We start from the raw sequence: 21,049 nt of genomic DNA on the forward strand, positions 1-21,049 counted from the left end.
ACTTTGTGCCTGTGCTTTGAGTGCCCCAGGAAATTAATCTTAATAGAAAACAATCAAGTTAAATTTATGTGTGCTCTGAAACCCATGTAGATTAGAAGCTAAGGTACTTTTTCATGTGAAAAGCTGTACCCCAGATCAGTCTGACACATAAAAACGTTCCCCATCACTTTCCCCATCCAGAACCGGTTAGGCAAGATGGTGTTGAATGAACAACTTTTCTCTGACAATGGGCTTTTGACTGCGTAGGTACGAGTGCAGCCTCACACAAGGCTGTTTTTCCCTTGTACTCTCATGGCAAGGTGCTACACCTATTGCTGCAATTAGGAATTCAACACATTCTAATTTTGGAAAGCAAATAGCATTCTTAGCGCAAACCTTTAGTTGGGAAAAAAACCCCGTACTAAGCTATAATTCCCAGAAGTCTCTGACAGAACATTTTAAAGCTGGCAGAGAAGAGAGAAATGCAAAGAAAAGAAAACACTTTGAAAGCATGTTTGAAGCAAAACATTTCGAAATGCTACCAATAAAAAACCAATAAAGGCTTCCATTACCACATCACTTCAGAATTGTAAACCTGTGCAAATACCTTTTCTTAAAGACACCCCAAAACCCATCAAACCTCTTCTGAGGAGTCACCACCCAAGCAGGCCTAATAGCAGCTGCCTGGGAGTTCAAGAGTCTAGGTGAAGAATTAAAGAAATCCTGCAGCTGCTGACTCACTTCACACAGAGGCGATTGCAGATGACCTGAGCTAGGTCCTGCCTAGAACAGAATGGGGAAAAGTCACAGAAATGGGCTGAGGCAGGTTCTGTGTCCCAGTGGCACAGCTGGTGGGACAAAGTTAACCATCTCTTGGGTTTTAAGCCATTGGTGAAGGGAAGAAAACCCAGCAAAACGTACGTACCACTAGCTAACCAGAGGAGAGAAGATGCTATCTGAAAATATGAGAGAGCAAGACTAAAGAACAGCCTGGAAATCAGACAGAGGAAAGACCTTTCATTAGGTAGATGCTCTGACTTTTGAAAAAAGTTCAGGTCCCGTTTTGTCCTCAAATGCCATATGGCTCTGTGTAATGGCAAAATCTTCCAAAGAGGTCAGTCAGCGATACAGAAACTAGTAACTTGGGAAACCATAAATATTATAAAAAACATTGTTAGAGGGAATTTATTTCTCTTGTGTTCCCATGACTGATAGGGTTACCTCCTCCAAGTCTACTTTTGCAGTTACACATGCCGACATTCAAGCAAAGTAGACAAAAAGTGGCGTACTTCACACAAGATGCACTTTCGGGCTCTCCTAACTACCCATAGTAAGACTTCATCCAAGTGAAAATAGCATCCCATAAATGAGGCCGTATCAACCAAGAAGTCATTCTTCTGTTATCTTAGAAAAATGATGGATTCAAAGGCAGTAGTCCAGCTGGGATACTGATCGGCTGTTTTGCAGTCCGCTAAGTGGTAATTTGTAACAGTCAGAAGATACAGTCTTCCTCTAAACGTGGCAGGATGACACCACCACTCATGGCTCTGGGACTTCCGGGGGGGGGGGTGGGGAGGTGGGGGGGAAATGGCTGGATTCTGTAGGTGAGTCTGGTTTTTGTGTGCATTTTTCAGATACCCTCTATCTTTAGGAAGATACTTGGGCAAAGGCAAAATGAAGTTGGGATTTTCCAGGGCAGGCTAAAAGTGCTTGGAGATGCTACTTCCATTAGCATACAAAAGCTGAAAAACAAAAGCAGATGCCGTAGGAAAACATTTCATGAATCAGACAACTGTTTGCATTGCATAGCTGCGCTTGGCGCTGCTTTCCAAATGCAAGTGTCTGCACAGGGTTCTGAGTGTTACACATCTGTTTATGCAGTAAGACTCCTCCCTCGTCAGTAAGTGGGAAAGTGAGGTACAAATCTGGGTTTTATGGATCTTAGGTGTTACATCGAGTGCAACATTTCTGAAATCCCACTGAGACAGACCTCAAAGCCTTGTTTTCCCCAAGTAGAAGACGCACTGCACCTGGAGTATTTATTGTGGGAGATGCATTTAATCAATGGATGTGCTGAATACTGTGGTAGGACTTCAGATCTAGTGGCTGCTGGTGGTTGCTGCAGAAACAGGGAGAAACACCCCCTCAAACAGGAAAACGGAATGCTCGGGGTGAAATCCTTTTGGACCCTCTGTCTCATGGCAGGGTTTAGTACGGTTGCTGTTAGGTGAAGGCAGCTGCATAAGGTAAATTTCCTCCCAGATTTAGAACTTGGTGAAGGGAATTATTGATTACTGATGCAATGCTAATACCAGGATAAATGCAATTTATTCAAGAGGCTGCTATGCCATTAATGAAGGGAAACATTACTGAAGCTGAATTTTTCAGGCTAATGTAAAAAGCAGTGCTCATGCACAGGATGGTTTTACAAGGTATATGAAGAACATTTTAGTCAAAATAGCGGATGGAAATTCTGGGATTCCATTGTTAACATTGTGTTGTTGCGAAGTATTTGGTTAGAATACAGGAAAGAATGAGCATTCCCAACAGACTGCTTACTGCCCCGGGCGCTGCGGCGTGGGGTCATGCAGGGCAGGGGCTGGGGCGCTCCCAGGGCTGGCACTGGGAGCCCTGGCTGGGACTGGGGGTCCAGGAGCAGCCCCGGGACGTGCGCCCCGCAGGAACAGGCAGCCTGGAAGGGGGAGGCGAGCAGAGGAGCAGCTGACTTGCTGGCAGCATGTTTTATTTTAGTGGAAATTTGCAAATTTTGAGAGAACCGCAAAATAGTCAAATGGAGCTCATAAAGGTCAAGGGGCTTAAGGCAGCAACGCAACGCTTCTCTGTGGCACTAAAACTTAGCATGGAAATTTTTGCAGATGACTTTTACCTCTCTGAAAATCGAGGCTGGTAATGAAACTGTGGACATGAGCTTAATGATCCCAGTGTGAAAGGGCTCCTATAAAATGATTTCTCTTTTTGTTGCCTGCTTCTAAGCAATACTTTAGAAACACGCAAACAATTTACAGAAACAAAGGGCTTTCTCCCCCCACCCGACCTGAATGTAATAGTTGCTGCATTTAGTTTATGGTTCTCCTTTTGGAAAATAAATAAAAAAATAAAAAAAAAAAGGGATGACGATCAGAGCAGAGGACATGTGGAGCCAAAGGAGGTAAGTGGCAGATGGTCACTGAATGACCACACAAAGTCATAACATCAGAGATCCTGGAAAGGACTCTGGTCCAGGGAACAAGTAGCACAGCACGGTTTCCAAAACTTAAGTAGGTACTTTTGAAACATAACTCTAACATCACTCTGAAGTATTTTTAAAACTCCTCAATATTGTGCCTGTGGGGGAAGCTATTTTTTTGCATTGGCAGTGATTTCAGGAATGAATTTTGGCAAGCTCAGCTGAGTTCCCTCACTGCACAGTACATGGTAATGTTCATTATGATTATATCAAATACTATCCATTCTGTGCAGAATTAAATTTGATCCAATTTTGAAATGAATTCAAACTCCTTAATACCCAGGTGCATTCTGGAACCAGATTTTTCTTGGAAATTAGTCCACCACTCCTTGATGGTTAATTTTTAAAATTTTGTACAACACTCTTACGGCATTTAACCACTTTTTGAATGGAAAATATTTAGCAGTGCAATAAATGGGTGTTCTATTCTATTTTTTTGTTAGAGGCCAAGAAACCACAACAATGGACCACAACGATCGCAGAGCTCGCTCAGTGCTTTGCTCCTGAAGAAGCAGAATACCTTTCCAATCTCCAGGGCTGAAGCTCTGGAGAGTTTTGAGTGTTAAAAGTTTCTAATCTTTTATTCTGCTTTACTTCTCCAGCAATACATATTCATGAGGAAGGTCATTATAGCAGCACCCAGTAGTGTGGCTCCAGTTTCGAGCAGTGGCACTCGGCGCTTAACAGCCAAACTCACAGAAGAGCATTGCAGAACTGAACACCGAGGTAGTTAGAAGAAAGCAATTTTCTGAAACCCAATGAAACCAAAAAAGTTTTCACTTGCCTTATTGGGCTACCAGGGGGAAAAGAGATTTCTAACTTATTTGAGTCTCTCTTCCTACAGATTTTAAAATGCCATTTTGCCTTGAGAGTGCTCTGGCAGGGTGCAGCATAATGGATTTTTCAGATGCGATAGGAGGGCTGCACATGGCAAGCAAGGCTGCTGGGCTGAACGCCACGGATTCAAATAGCCTGCTTGCTGAATTTCAGCAAAGAGCGGGCTGGAAAGCAGTGCAGGGGTCAGGTTTCTTCTGCTGCTGGCTGTGGCTGCTCGAGATCTTGATGACAGGCTGGACAAGACAAGAATACTTTCAGTGTAAACCAAACTCATACCCAAGAAAGCTCTGGGTAGCGATTAGCTGCAGAACTGAGAATTTAGGGGAAGCTCCTGGCGTCTCCCTCAGCCTGCCTGAGCTCGAAGCTCTGCATGTCCCGGCGTTATCCCAGACCTGTCCACTGGTCCCAAATGCAACATTAGGGCATCCCTCCCGTAAACTGCATTTCTCAAATACTTTAAATCCCATCCACCTTTGAGTACCTGCCTCACATCAGTCTATTTGTACTTGCAGGACATTATAAAACTATTTTTAAATTTTTTAAAAACTGATTTACAGTTTCATGGTAGCAAAAGTGTATGCAGATTACTTAAAGACTTAAAGACTAACATATGCTAGACAAAATGTTGTTAGCATTCAGATATGTTTTTTAATATTTCCTAAATCAAGCATTTAATTCAAATTACTGCCTATATCACTGTTGACACATTTCAGTGTACATAAGTGTGCATGTGTTTGGCTGAGTGGGTGGCAGTAAATATAACATATAACCAACATATTTCTATACCACGAGCTCGATATTACTTTCTTGTAAACTGTGTTTTGCCAGAGCATTAGCTTGACTCATTAGCTCAAGTACTCATGCATGTATGAGCAGCACAGGATAACATAACAAGACATAACATAGCATCCCTATCCCCCAGCTGAGTCTACCTTTCTTTGTCTCTAGTCTTTGATCACTGACTTTATCTCCTTGTCTCTTTCACGTTCTGCAGGTGTGACCATGAATGCAACCTGCGGCATGGAAGAGGAAGGCCATTTCCACCCATTCTTACATATTAATGCCTCAACAGGAGGAACAGACAACGCTAACGCGAAAGGCTGGTGCCATACTGCGTTTTCTGCAGGTGACTACAGAAGAAAGCGAGAAGAAAGAAAACCTCAAAGTGGCAGTGAGCCATTTGTATGCAATCTGGGGCTGATAGGGTCTAAACAGAGAGCTCACTGCTGCTGGTGTTGCTGCTCACCCACCTTTCTGGGACCTGGTAGCTTCTGGAGGAATCGTGCCTCCTGTCGGTACTCATCTCGCATTTTGGGATGAGGGGGATCAAGTCTGGGTCCCGAGTGTTTTCCCTTTCTTTAGTGTCAGCTTTTATCCTCACTGTTCTGTGGGACTGGCTGTCTCTGCATGCAGTCAGGGTCCCCCACCTTTTTATATCAGTGATTACAAGGTAAGATTTTGTTGTGTCCTCATCGCCATTGTGATCCTGGAAACAGCTTCTGTACTTCCCTGCACTTATTGGTATTCTGCCCATGATATTGGTCTGAAAAATTGTTTCTTCTCCTCTGAACGTCACCTTTCCTGCTTTTGAGCCTGTGGCAAGTGAATGTGTCTGAGACGTGCCCTTTTGGCCTCCCTGCCCATCTCTGGCATTGGCTGGCAAACTACAGGGGATCAGGAGGTCTTAGCCCAGAACTGTGGGGCTGTGTCCGGGCTGCAAACCCCACGCTTGCCTTTGGCAGACTTTGGGCTGCCAAACTCGGGGCCACCCCTGCCCAAGCCCCAGCAGTGCTGCCAGGTGAGGGGAGATCCTTCAGTCAAGCTGGCCCCATGCCAGCACGATGCAGAGCGCAGTAGTACATAGCTGTTCATTCCTGCTATTTGCAGCACTTTCGTAGCCAAAAAAATGTCCTTCTCTTTCCAGTGGTTTTAAAATGGCAACTTAGTTTTAGAGTTTTTTAAAGGAAGTGATTTTCCACAGCTGAGATGGCTTTTATCAGACTATCCTTAATATTAAACAATGATGCCATTCAATGAGTCAAACCCACCACCCTCTAAAGACTATTAAAAATTCAGTAACCTTGGCAACAAAATAAAAAGCAATACTGGTTTAGTTGTTGAAAATGAGGAACATACACCCTTATGTGTGTGAACATATTGTTAACAGATTGGTTTGGGTTGTTTATATTTTCCTAATCGTATGGCTCAAGCCTACATTTCCTCCTCTTGCTTCCTCAAACATTCCAGTATTAGAAAATACCATTTTTTCTTCATATAAAACCTGTCCTACATCACAGAACATCATCCGATCAGGAAAAAACATTAAATCTCTCTGAAACAAAACCAGAAAGTCCAGAAAGTGGGGCAGGAGCCTATAGACACTCTTGTCAACTGACTATAAACAGAAAATAAAGTATGCACTCAGGTAATTTTTCCAGGCAAACTGAATAGTCTCTCATGGTTATTCTCATATTAAATCTTTTAGAGGGTGTATAAACTTGCTCTCTTCTAGCTGGTGCTTTTCAAAAGACTAGATTTGCATTTAAAAAGGCTAAAAAGTGCATGAAGAGGTAGATACTATGTATTCCAGGTTAGGAGTCAAGAACAGAAATATTCCCTTCAAGAATGAAGTCTGGTATAGGTCCAGAAGCTGAGCTGTGTGTTAAGAGACAAGCTGGTGAGTTTAAACAGTGCTCCTAAGCATGGAAATATCTGGGAACAGCAGGAAAATCCTGGCTAGCCGCTTGCCCCAGCACCCAGCATCACTGAGGCTGCTGGTGCTCTGCACTTCTGGAGGGATGTGTTTGAAATTTGCTCTTATATTTGGCTGCCTGAGTTTTTGTGTGTGCATTTGCTTTTGCAAATTATGCCGAAGCATTCCGCTCATTCATTGAAGGGGCTCGAGGCAGTAAGTTCAGGCCATCTAACAACAAACTCCAAAAAGTGCTGTATATTTTCTTTGTTTGAGTTTGTGAAAAAATTTGTTTCCCCAAGCTAGTGATAATATGGATTTGGAGCACAGCTTTCCAAGATTTATTTAATAAAAGGTTACCATTTTTCTTCTAGCAGAAACAAGCGGAGAAAAGAAAGCTATTCTCTTCTACACAATGGAAGGTAGGATTATAGAATAAACGCAAGGGAGATAAGAAAGGTGAATCAATTTAAATGACCTTTATTCAAGCTTCATTGAAACAAATGAATAAGAGGATTTATCCCCCAGAAAATAAAGCGGAAATAAGAAAATAATGACTAAATAGCAAACTAAAGGAAAAATTCTAATTATATTGAAAGCGATTTGCCAGGGTTTCTTAGTTTAAAATTAGAACTAACTAAGAGTATGTTAAAACATGTATAAATTAAAGCTGAGCAAACACAATAAAACCACTTGGATAGCTAAGCTGCGAGTAGGATATAGTGCAGTGCTTGCAGCTGAGAAATGGCTTTGCCTGTTTGCACCATTAACCTTCTAAAATTTAGTCCTCCTACCCTATGGATCAACTGTTTTAGAGATTAATTGGCTCTCTAATCCTGTGAAAACCTGGTTTTATATTTCTTGCATAGGACAGGACCCTAAATATTCTGTTGCAGAGCTAGGCAAAAAAGCAAGTAAGTGGTGTTTTAAAGGAGTCACAAGCAGCTGGTGTGGGGCTCAAGGGTCAGCGGGTCAGGGAAACCCTGCCATGGCGCACAGGACCCTCAGGCTGCCCTCGGGTTCCCTGGCTGTGCAGAGCAGGGGCACCTCGGAGCAGGTTTCAAGCACACAGACGCCTGCTGTGCAGTCCCGGGGCCAGCCTGGGTGCAGCAGCACCCCTCGCAGCCCCTGGGCACGCGCCCGGAGCCCTTGCTGCTGGCGGCCAGGTAAACGCTGCTTCTGAGCACGCTGAACGTCATCAGCCCTGCAACGATGGGCAGAATTTTATGTGTTTTTTCTTCTAAAAATATTTTTCATATGTTTAACAAAACAAACCCTTTAACATAAACTGTATATGCAGTTCTCCTGGTGCCTTTTGTTTTGTTTGTTTGTTTAACTTAAAGCTTTGCATCTTTTTGGTATGGTGATCAACCAACTAAAATTGTTAATTACATGGTGATAAATTTCTGCCAGTGTACAGATCCTAGGGTAATAGATCTAAGTGAAGTGATGGAATTTGGCAGCTTTCCTTTCCTAGCAAGATTATGGCAGTTGCTCCTAAATCTATCGATCCGGTGAGACAGTAATTAGGTAATTTAATGAGAAACAAAGGATTTTTAGTCTGCAGAATTTACGGTACTAACAAGACAGGTTATTATTGGAAGCTATTTCTGATAAAAACACTTCCATCAACCAACAAGAATATTGTCCCTTGATTAAAAAAAAGGGAGCATCGTTTATTGTTATCGCTGCAGGGTTAGGCCACCGCGAGAAAATATCCTATACTTACGCTGGTGATGGCGACAGTTACAGAGTGTTTTGTTTTAAGAGCATTAATATGAATCACCTTTGCAAACATGTTTTTGTAGGGTGCAACCATGTGCATGGATGGTTTTGGTTCAGTGTGTTAATTATTTCCCCACGAGTGAGGCAATTTCTGCTGGTCCCTGACTGCTGTGGCTGCCAGGTAGCTGCCGGGGACAGCGCGGCAGGCAGGGGAAATAAGGCTTCGAATTGGAAAATGTGCCCAAGCAGTATTGGTTTCAGCTGAGGGGTTCAGTACAAGCTGAATGTACAGGAAAACTGTGTTGAACTCGCATGATACTGGAGACTGTCTTTGCCATATCTCTAAGAACAACTAATTGATCCGAAGCAACATCCTAAGCCTGGCACTTAATTTAACTCCATGGAGACGCAGAAGCTCTGCTGGTAGCAGAGACAAGCAAAGAAACCAAAACTCTGCTCAATAAAAGAGCAGATCAAATAAAGCTAACCCGGAGCTGACTAAATGAAACATGCAGTTCATCCGCTTGTGCTGCGCAGGGGCAGATACAAAAGCAGACAGACACCCCTGGCCCAGATCCTGACTGTGCAAGGGGCCCCTGGTAAAGCAAACAGCCTGTGGAGCAGTGTCTCCTGCAGTCCTGAGAAATCAGAGCAGTAGCCAGGAGCTGTAAGGTCATCTCCACATGATTTACATGATGGGAAATAGATACCAAGTGACTGTGGCCTTTGCTTTTGTAGGTTGTGGCTGCAGCACGTGCTAACCTCAAGCTGTGAGCGAAGATGCAGTGCCAGACGGTAACACCACTCCTCTCTGCAGTTGTCTCTGATTCAGGCTTTCACTACAAACTTCACGGCTCCTCCTGTGGGTGATATTGCTTATTCTCCAGCACCTGTTTTGCAAATAGTCTGAAGACTTCAGATGGCTATGCGGAAGAAATGTGAAGGTGAGAAATATTTTGTGGCAAAGCTTTTCTTATGGCATAAATATTTAGAGAGGCACAAACTTCCTGAGGTGCTTATTCAAAAGTATCTTCTGTTCACTGCGAGCTCCAGAATCACTGCATAATATCCCCATCATACAAGTAGTAAGTCAGTTTACACATAAATATAAGAAGTTTGTCTCTTGTATTTATCTTTGCTTACGTAAAATAGACATTTGACTATAAAAATATTGTGATTAATTTGGGGAATTAGTTGGCTGAGTACTTAAACAATTCTCCTACCAGAGAAATAAGAAGTATTTAACTAAAGGAAGAGTCAATGTCTTCTCAGAGGATACTTTAAAAGATTATTTAAATCTTATAAATATTTAAGGGCTTGCATAGAAGGTAATGGATTTTAAAGAAAAAAACAAAACAACAATGTGTTTATGAGAAATACCATCTTATCTTCTACAAAACCAATTAAATAAGAGAGCAAATCCTGTGTGGTGATTGTGTTTTGAAATTTACCTCTGTTGAACTAGAGCATATCTCTGGTGAGATACAACTGGGATTTTGTTGAAAATAACACGGACATATTTCAGCTTAAGTAGGTTAGAGCTGCTGCTGTAGGAGCATCGCATAGCCCTGAAGAACCGATGTGAAGGTCCATGTTCCTCAGCCTTCCTTTTCCTTGCTGCAAATCAAAGGCCCCAGCCACTACCTGATTCCCACGCTTGTTTTAAACTGTGGTTTGCCTGAAGACGAGACCTTCATGGTCTAAAGAATAGCCATGATGGTTCTGAGGGGGTTAAAGAAGAAACTCAAATCTGATTAACTTTGTTAATGAAATGACTCAGTGCAACCATTTCTTTCTTCCTGCTGCAGGTGACTGTGTGCTTAAGCGCATATTTACGCACGTACCTTGCAGTTGAAGGTGAGCACATAGTAAAGCGTGTGGAAAGGTGTTTGGTTAGGCAGGTCCTCACACGGTGTGTCTTGGCCACCCGTGAGGAAAGCTCCCTGATTTCTACAAAGCCCCAGCTCTCACAGAAATGAACCTGAACACCTTCCCCACCTGTCCTGTTTGGGTAAACACAAAAGAGTTTCATTATAGCTCTGTGTGCTGAAGGCACATTTTCCACTTGGTCATTAAGCTTGCTCACGAAGACAAGAACATCATTTGCACATATTTTGAAGACAGAATAGCAGTCTGATTTAATTTAATTCAATACAAAGCTGGTGTGCACCATGTCTAACTGAGAGGAGAAAAAATGTCCTTGTTACCGTAACCCTTGAACCTGTAGAAAGTTTAAGGTGACATGAAAGGTGTGGGTTGTTTTTTTGTTGTTGTTGTTGTTAATGCTCTGCTTTATTCTCACAGAATGAGTTGACAAATGTTAAGATGAAATCTCAGCTGAAGGAGACTCTGCAGAAATACTGTCCCCCTAGCAACGCTGTTACTATGCACAAGGAGTATATAAAACCTCATTCCCCTAAAAGACTGTGTTTGAGAAGGAAATAAAATTTTATTTTATTTTTAAATAAAGATAAGGTGCTTGTAAATGTTTCACGTACCTCTAAATATACCCTAAGCACAATTTGAATAGAGGCAGGATTCATAATATAAACTCAGAATAAAGACTGCAGTACCAAAGCAAATAACTAGCGGAACCACAGATACAGATCTTTTCTGTGAAAAGCGTGTTTCCACCATTATGCGTGGGGAGAAACAGAGCATTTGAGTTTGATGCCAGAGAAATAGAAGTGAGGAGGACAATAGCATCCACAAAGGGTAGCTGCTATAATAATAGGAGAGGGCATTTGAATGGGGAAGGCTTGTGGCAGCTAGTTATCGCCCAGAAGAGGCCTAGACCCTGCAAAGGGAGATGGTTCACAAAAGACAGTCCTGCAAGAAAGCAAAGTGAATAGGAGAGGAAAATGAATCTTTTCAGTGGGCAGATGAAGGATGCACTCAGAAAAATGTGCCTCTAGAAATAAATCCTCTTTCTCTTTTCTCAGCAGCTTACTTAGGAACCAGAGCTTACAGAGTATTAATGATTGCAGCGAGTTAATGAATATGTGTTGTGTTGGTGCGGTTAACAATTGACTAGCAAGAAGCAGGCAGCATTTTTGAAAAATTCTGCTGTATCCTCCAAACTGTTGCTAAGGAAGAATCGTGTCACCAGGAATCTCTAAGCAAATTCTTTGAATACGTTGCTGTTAGTGATTGTATACTTTCTCTTTATTGCCTTAAGTGTTTGCGAATGGCTGGATGCTGCAGTGCACGTCTGTCACCTTGCTTATACAAACAGCTTCAATAAGATGCGTACAGTTTATAGCCTTATACGTTTGGCCACCAGAAACAAAGGTGTTCTTTTCTGTTCCAATAGCACAAATGGATGCAAAAACCAGACTGGACTGCTGAGAACTGTGGGTCACTCATGCTACAAAAACTCAGCTGGTATCCTGGGAAGAGGGATGGGACCCAAAGTCTGCGGTGCTCACAGGCTCTTGGGCACCCCCTCGCCAGGAAGCTTGCCGAGTCGGGCAGTGGCTGGCACAGTGAGTCATTTTGATGCTCAGCAATGGCCGTTCTGCACCCTTGCTCCCCAGGGAAGCCAGGGCCCAAGTCCCCAACAGCTGCACAGTAGGACCCTGGTCCTGCAGTGCCTGCTGCTGCCACCCCCCCACCGGGGACACGTCCCCAGCAGCCTTACCAGCTCCTGCCACGTCTCAGCAGCTCAGCCCTGCTGCAGAGCAACAGAAGGAAGACGAAGGTGCCTTTTTTTTCCTTCTGAAAAAGCCCATTTCCAGCAGCAACCGCTCTTGTAGCCCCTTTTACTTTCCCAGCTGAGCAGACCCAGTGCAGGTGCCACCCAGTGGAATTGTTTTGATTTTGTACACCCACGATCACGAGTCTTTCTGAAATGGCACTTTTCACGCTTGTGACAGAGGCTACCAATTATACTGCATCTTACATGGCAACTGTTTACAAGAAAATTACATTGTTTATATATTTTTGTTGCAGTTAACAAATTATCTTAAATGTCAAGTTGCTTGATAGAGAAATATGGGAGTTTACTGTATGCTTTAAAGCACTACAATTGTTGGTAAATGGCATTCAGCACAGAATTATAAACATTTAAACGTTTAGAAGGAAAATACTTTCCCAAAGGATTCATCTGACATCATAAACCATGAAAGTGAAGGCTTTGCAATTTATAAATGTCAGCAGCATAAAACCACCCAACTTCTGAGTGCAATTAGTCACGTGCAGTTAACGGTTTAACTAACAGTTGTGCTGTACTGCTATTGATTTCCTATTGCTTTCCTGAAATTAATTTGATAGCAGTTCATTTTTCATTAATTGTGTTGTGAGCCTTGTAGGGGTTTGGGAGCATGGAGGAGGTCAGCTCACGGACCGGACCCAGCAGTTTGCAGCATAATGGTGAAAAGTGAGCCACATCTGTCATTCTGCACGTAAGAGCCGTCCGTAACCATCATCTCATCCCTGTCCTCACTGCTGTCTTCTGTGTCACCCTGGCAGCACTTTAGATCAGTTAGGGCTATTAGGCACTTAAAATAAAATCAGTGTTTTCAGGTTTCATACAGAGGTGCTGCCAGGCAGGGGCTGGGGCAGGTGCGTTTCCATACCCCTGGTTTCCTCCTGAGTCCCCTCTGTTAGTGCAGCCTGCACGTGCAGGTGCTCTGTGCTCCCCCCCCCCCCGCCCCCGTCCCCGTCCCCAAACCCACGCGCTCCATGGCGAGCTGCCTGCTGCATTCAGCTGCTGCTTATCCGGGGGACGCCACCAGGACTTCGCTTTGGATCAAAGGTTTGGGTAAAGGAACCCAGTTTTTCAGGATCTAAAGGACAGGATACCCCTCCAGTGAGAGCTGCAATTTACCTGTGGTGGTCTGGCCAAGCCCCGGCGGGGCAGCGATCCCCTCTCACCCAATTCCCAGCGGGAACGACTGATCCACAGCATCTCAGCAGACCCCCATCGCAGGCCAAAGGCAGAAGGCCAGGCTCCATGCCTGTCGCTTTGCTTCCTGCCACTGCGGCTTTGTGTTGCAACAGACGGGGCATGGCATGTTCCACAAGGTAAAGCTGTGTCAGTACTTCGTCCTTCTGATAGAAATCCTTATGTTTTCCACTTACAATGGTAAATCATTAATATTCGCTCTGGTCTTAGTAATGAACATCAGTCCAAATCTTCAGGAGTGCCACATTTGTGCTTTTGTCTGTATTCACCCTATTTAAATGGAGTAGTAAACAGGGGATAGACAAGTCACACAAAAAATTGCATTAGGAAACCATCACCCATCCCCGCATCATACTTTATACTTTCCAAGCCACTAGTGTCTTTCTGTACCTATCCAGCAGTGGGTCCCTAGTCAGTGCAGAGGGAGCTTCACTATTAATTATGATGATAATGTAGTATGATTTGCATTTGCTTCATACATATTACATATTTCACATGGATAACAAGGGGAACAGCGTAAATACCCAAAGAAATGGCTTAATGGGTTATAATACCTATGGGATTAATGGGATCCCAGAAAGAGAAAGAAAAACATATTTGTTGAGAAATATTTTGGGGAAGTCTGAAGCAAACAGAGCCTGAACAAAACTGACTGTAGAAACAGGAATTAGAACAGCCCCAAGAAGAGCACTGTTTCTGTATATTTCCTCTGAACTAACTTGCGATTTAGAAGATGAACATCCTATGCAGACTGACATTAAAAATGAGATTAAATAGAAGAAGGGAAAGGGGAAAGGAAGAAGAATTTCAGAATAAGGGAAAGGTGAAAATGTTGCATGGATTAAAACCAGTAAATTGGCACTCAAGTAGCAGTGACAGGGGTATGACAGATAAATTGAAGGAATATTTTTTCCCCAACAACAGAATAATTTCAAGCACATTTCACTATGTCTCTTATTTAATTATTTTTTTTTGATCATTACAGACTAAGACAATGACAGTGACAATTTTTCTTCAGCTTGGAGGACAGTCAGTGCTTGTGAAGGAAGATTGGTCTACAGCAACCCAAAGGCTGCAGACAGCTGATGCCAATTGGCTGGTCCCAGTCAAGTCCCTGCACTCCATGTGCCTTTTCTACAAAATGAAGATTGTATTTGTTACAGTTGTGATGAGGAATTAGCTCATAACTTCAAAGAGCTTAAATAACAGAAGTGCCCTGCCAGGGATACGTACTGTTATGGAGGAAGGAGATGGCTCATGCACCAAAGACTTCCAAACAGGAACCCCATCATCGTAAAGCATTATGGTAAGGAAGGGTGTTGTTTTCTAGCTTCTCTTCTCTAAGTGTTTACATGGGATAGCATCTCATATATTAGATAGCATTTCATTATCTTTCATAGTAATGCTCAAGTCGTGTATCGTATTTTCTAATAAATCTTAAATTTGTGTAAATCTTAATAAATATTTTCTAATAAATCTTAAATCTAATAAATTTAAATTCAGCATTGGATACACAGGGCTACATCCTTCACATGTTTTTTTCTGCAGTTTATCAAAATGAAACATGACATCTACTGTAAATGATATTCCCATTTAGTGCTTAATGATACATCTGCTTCCCATCATACACAAATTCTGATGGTTTGCTAAACAGATATTTTGTTTAGTGACAACGTATATGCCAAACTGAAGGTTCGTTAGCTTCAGACTATCAACAGTGGAAGCTGGTGTAATTACAAGTTAAGTCTATGAGGTAAAATGGCTTAGTTATTACAACAGGAAAAAACCAAAAAAAGTTTACAAATATTGGATTTAACATTGTGCTGACTTCTGGAAAAAAGATCACTTTTAAAATTTGAAGAGCCATCAAGTACTGTTATTGCTTTCCACTCAACAGTGGAAAAACGGTGCTCTGCCAACAGTAGCTCGACCCAGAAGCTACTGCTATTGGGATGGAAAATGTAAGAGAGAGCATAGTATCTTTTTGTTAGCTTCTGGTGTACTTGATAAGCCTTGTGGACACAGTCAGAATTTCACGGGATTCAGGGGCAAAAGAGCATAGAAAAGCCTATTGCTCCACCCCCCCGCACCCCCCGGCCTGTGCCCTATTTAGCAGTCTCTAGGCTGGGGAGCACCCTCTAATGTTCAATATGAAACTCAGCAGGGTTAAGTACCAGAGATCTGGACACCCCATTTCCAAGTGTTTTTTGATGGCAGAACATGCAAATTTGGCAGACCTACAGCAAGGTTATTTTTGAAAGTTAAGGTGTGGGAAAAAAAGGTTAAAAGCAGTTTATTCATTTCTGTCTTTATATTTTCTTCTTTTTTTGTCTTATACTCTAGTCTTTTTTAAAGAAAGTTTCTGAATTGTGACAGAATCAGTGGGAGTCTCAGTGGTGTAAATTAGCTCTTAACTACACCGAGGCAATAATCTGAAGGAATTAAATGTACACATTTCTGTTGTCATGCATACTTAGTAAAAAAGCACAGTCGTGATTGGTATCCTGACTGTACATCTGAGACACATTTTTTATCTTGTAATATCTTATATGAGCGGCGGTTGTAATTCATGGAGATTTTGATTCTGTGGACAATCACACTAAGTTGGCTCTGGAAAAGGGAGACCTAGACTTGTATGAGTGAGGAAAAATAATTATTTTTCCTGATTTCAGTTACTTTCCAAGGGAGGCAATCAAAACTTTCTTTGAGCAAATCAGAAAGAACAGTACATAGGTCCATACTTAAAATCTGCTTCTCATGCACCATACCTAATATAGCTTTACATCGTGATAAATAGGGTGATTTTTATGAACTGATAATATGAGATTTCTATATAATTATTATAAATTGTTGGCATAGATAAATAATGATTTAAAAAAGAATCTCCACAGTAAAAGTCCATGCCATGACCCAAACCGGGATATGTTTCATACGTTTTCCTTTGACCAGCCGTAAATTAAAAAGCCAAGATGTATCTGATCCGGTTTCAGCACCAAGCCACTAAATCTCTTCAGTCCGAGTGTTTAAAAGCTCAATAATTAGAAGCCTCTTTCTATTGTTTGTTTCAGAGCCATCTGTCCTCACCCTGAGCTTGTCCCTGGAGACTCCATGTCCATAATTTCGGGACAGAACTCAAGGAGTTCCCCCTCCCCTGACACACGTTGCTTCCCTGACAAAAATCTGCAAACCACAGATAACCCAAAGTTAACTTCCATTTCCATTTTCAGCACCACACCTCCCTCAGCCAGGCCTTGCTTGATATCATCATCAGTTTTAGAGCTGCTTCATATGGTAGCAAATTTTCTATACCATTATGCACTTACATTTATTAAAAAGTTCCACTCTGATACCCCCGAAGTGGCTGCAGATGATTATAATCAGCGACGGTTGCAGGAATGGAAGCGCCAATACTGTAGCCACGTCCGATGCCCCAGACCCTCCTCGTTTACTCCAACGAAGATGACAGTTTACTTGCAGAGAGTGGGCACCTACGACTCTAGAAAAGAACATGTACTAAGGGAAATTAAGACGTATAGAAAGGGGGAAAAAAAAAAAAAAAGAATCTCCATTTTTCTCTCTGGAGAGAAGCTCTCCCCAGCTTTTGGCCAGGCTGTGTGCAGGGAAGGGGCATTGCCTCCTTTCTCCATTCCACTCACGCCGAAGCTCGAACTTAGGAGCAGATGGCTCTCTGGCTGTCACTCAAACCTCACCTGCACACTTCTCTGACAATGCATCGAGCTGTTAGAGGTTGACTGTGATCCCAAGCATCCTGGGGACATGGCCTTGTCAAAATAAAGTTGACCTCTAAATGACACTCCAAATATTAAGACATCTGAGATGCTACTGGGAGAAAGCAGAAAGTTGACTTAATGTGAGCTTTTCACCTGGATTTCCAGCCTTTGCCATGCTCACATCGGGTTAAAGGAAGAATAAGAGGCAAATCATTATTTTTGATCTTACCTGTCACTCAGTGTATTTCCTCCTAAGAAAGCTGGTACCCAAGAGACACACCCCAGGTACCATTTTTTGGCACCTGTCCCAAAGGATAAGGTAGCAATCCATTACTATGAAAGATAGTTCAATATTTAACAAGAAATGTAGGTTTTTTACAATATTACCCATTTTCCAAGTGAAAACTCTACAGTCACTTGAGAAGATCATATCTATACCTTTCCCTAAAGCCTCCAGTCCTGCAGACTCCTCTTTCTGCAACAATGATCCCTTTTTTATATTTATTTTTTTTTGACACCCCAGGAAAGCGGTTCTGGTGACTGCAGCTGTTTCTACACATCCCATCCTAGACTTGGGGCTAGACTGTCCTCCCTCCTGGACCACCAAAAGTGATGCTAATTTCCTCATGCTGCTTCTGCCTTTGTCTCCGTAGTGACACTGATGCTTTGGCTGTCACCTGGATGCCATCCCTCAGCCCTCCTCTCTCCTGCCACCGCTGCGGCCCCCGTTGCTGTGTGCCAGGGCACAGGGATGCTGCTTGGAGCTGAACCACCACGCTAAAGTTTCATTTGCCTTCATGTTCCGCTTGCTCTGCTCCAAACTGGTTTTGCTTCTCTCCTTCCAGTTTAGCTGCCAAACAAAGAAAAACAAACAAACAAACAAACAAACAAACAATAAAAAACATTCCTTGCCTTAGCCATACCCAATGTGATCCAAGGTCTTCACCTCACCTTCCAGTTTAGCTGCCAAACAAAGAAAAACAAACAAACAAACAATAAAAAAACATTCCTTGCCTTAGCCATACCCAACGTGATCCAAGGTCTTCACTGTGCTTCTCAGCCCTGTGCTGGAATTGCATGCAGCTCTCTGTAGTTATTAAAGGAAATTCACTTCACACGGACTAAATCTCCAACACAGGAGCAGAAGTAATATTAAAAACTGTTTGGCTGTGTAAAGCACTTGATGAAAGGCAAACGTAATGGCCAAATTGCCTTCCCTCATCTATATCCCTGCCTGGCCTGGCACAGACCCCATCGGGATGAATGGAAGGACTCCCACTGATGTCAGCGGGCTGGGGATCAGGCTCTTCATATCCGTGCTTTGAGGGGCTGAGCAAAAAGCACTTTGTACCAGACATAGCTAGGTGATTTTAATTGTGGCAGTGGAGTAAAACAGCACCGGCAGTGGCAGGATGGGAAAGGGAAAGCTAACAAGGGGCTGTGAAGTGCTGTGAGACAGGGGAACTGCCTGCCAGTGGAAATAACGAGTCTAGGAGATGTGTAAGTTTGGGGTTTTTTGAAAAGAAAATGTAAAGTGCCTCTGCTTCTCTGTGTCAGTGCAGTATTGACTTTTGTTAATGCATGGCTCACTGGACATGTGTCCTCCCTTACTGAGATGCAGTGGAGAACTGCGCTCCTCCCCAGCTCTCCTCATCCCTGGCCAGCAAAACCAGCTTCTGCTGGACAACAGTCCCAACCCCTGCTCTCAGGAGCAGAATTCAACTACCTTCTATCTGCCAGATGCACCTTTTCTCCTCTGAGCGACCTTCTCTCCCGCCTTCTCTGTGGTGAGAGCTTCCCTAGGGGTGCAGGGCAATTTCCTCCATCCACTCTCCTACGTGAATTGCTCCCATGTACTTCATCTCCAAGACCAGCCTCAGCGTGCTGCACGTAAGAAACGCCTGATGATACAGGGAGAACAAGCCTGAAGGATTAGCACGCGTTTCACGCCACGGGGAGTTGTAACTACTATAATTTTCCCACAGGACAGGAGATCCAGTCTATCCTGCTGCTTGATCCTTAAAATAGCTTCTTTATTTTTCTGTTTGCAAACTAGTTCAATTTTCTGAAGATTAAATTCTCTCTACATTAATGATGGAGGCAATCAGCTTTCTTACAAGAAGTTTCTTTAACATTTCCCTCAGCTACAAACAAATCTAAGCTTTGAGAAGTTGTATTTTAGCACGAATGCCTGGGAGTTTGAAACGCTCATGCTTTTACTGGTATTACAGGTCACTGCCCTTCTCAGCATTTACCAAAGCTGAAACACTAAATAGCTTGTTATTTCTATTTAGAAATGTGTCTATGCTTGCACCCGCTAGTAACCTCAGTGTAGCAAAGAAAGATTAAACATTCAAGTAATTTAGCTTAGTTCCAGTTCATTTTCAATTAACAGGAGAAAATCCTCTCAGACATAATAGGCTATTTTAGGTTTGGGTTTAGTTTATTTGTCTGACAAAAGTAAGCATTTAGGCTTACAAGTTAAAATCACTAATGCTGTTAAAAATATAGATTATTAAAATAAAAAGAAATAATAAAGAAAAAATAATAGAAAATTAAAATACTGGTTTCAAAGGTATTTTCCCTTTCAGAATATTTTTAAAGTAGTAAATACCCCAGAATGAATACAGTACAAAACATTTCAGGGAAGAAATTGTAGTGTTGTTATATAAGGGTTTATTTCCTAACCTTTCTATATGTTTTTTTACTGTACTTCGAATGTAAAACCCGCTCCTGCCCAATTTATCGATGTCAGCTTGTCTTTTCTGATATTACTCTTGGCTGTTACCTGTGTTGAGCGGGGGAGGTTTACCCAGATACCCACCTTGCTGAACATATTAGGCAAGAAGGTGTTTTCTGAAGATGTCTTCTTGACTTTACAGGCAAGGGCAATATGGGTCTGGGGAAATTAGAAGGTTGGCTGGCCAATGTTTCCCATTGAGGTTGAACACTGTGTGATCAAACAAAAATTACAAAATAGTTTCATCAAAAAAGGATGTTAATTATTAGGAAAGACAAAGTTTCCTCTTTGTGTGTCAAATGAGGTCCAGCAGTTTCCATGGGTAGAAGATCGAAAAGTGTAAGGGTGAAGAAGAGAGCAGACATACCTCAGGATTCTTGGGTCAAATCTCATATAGATGGGTACATCTGAAAACTCACACATCTCAGCTGTGCTGGTTCCGATTTTTATACTGAGGAATTATTTTTCCCAAATGACTTTCTGCCCAAATCAGTAAGACCTCAGACTAGAACTTCCTACTCCACCTGCACCCTCAAGCTGCTAACTTTTATGCTTTGTTTCTTGTGTTACTCCCTGTCTGAAAAGTTATAAGCCCATCAATATTTATTTTTTTTCATCGAATCAGTTAGTTTCCCATAGCAGGACAGAAGCTGTGGATGGGTACATACCAGTAAGCTGCACTGGGAAAAGTGGAACGGAATAAAGGGGACAAGAAAAATACAAAGAAAAATGCAGAAAATCCTAGAGTATTTTTAAGCTGCCTGGTGCACCTTTGATGTAAAGCAAGAGCTCTGGTAAGGAATAACGAGGAAGTTAGAGGTGCAAGGGATCAGCAGTGCAGTGGACACTGCATCTGAGAGAAATGCAGGAAAAAAACAGTACCGCTGTTTTCAAGCATCATAGTTACCTCTTCTCCAGCAGTTCTGGCTGAGCAAATGTTTCCTCTTGCCCTCACCTGGTGACAGAAGGAAAACGTGTGTATCCAGCTCCTCAGAGACATCAATGCTTCAGTTCCAGGGCAACCTGTGTTTAGAAAATCAATTGGAGTGAAAAGGAGACTGATAAACATTTAAGAGCAGTGGGAAGCTAATGATCCTTTTACAGTCCAAAGACACCACAATCATTGCAAGCTTTACAGAAGACTGAGAACAGCAGCTCCTACCCCGAGCACCCGTGGGAAACCTCTCGCCTC

At 42.5% G+C, this 21,049-nt stretch overlaps 1 long non-coding RNA gene across 1 annotated transcript in view; it reads right to left on the reverse strand.

The window, feature by feature from the left end:
* Positions 1-16,642: 16,642 nt before the first annotated feature.
* LOC114016191 (uncharacterized) overlaps positions 16,643-21,049 on the reverse strand; it is a 33,786-nt gene continuing 29,379 nt past the window's right edge. Inside the window, exons 3-6 of the long non-coding RNA XR_003560543.2 lie at positions 20,765-20,880; positions 19,942-20,067; positions 17,097-17,967; positions 16,643-16,882 (exon numbers count right to left, since the gene is read on the reverse strand). This is a non-coding gene — a long non-coding RNA (uncharacterized LOC114016191). The remainder of the gene's footprint in view (positions 16,883-17,096; positions 17,968-19,941; positions 20,068-20,764; positions 20,881-21,049) is intronic.

The sequence above is a fragment of the Falco cherrug genome, chromosome 8, assembly GCF_023634085.1.
Source record: "Falco cherrug isolate bFalChe1 chromosome 8, bFalChe1.pri, whole genome shotgun sequence".
In the NCBI taxonomy this organism is placed as follows: Eukaryota; Metazoa; Chordata; class Aves; order Falconiformes; family Falconidae; genus Falco; species Falco cherrug.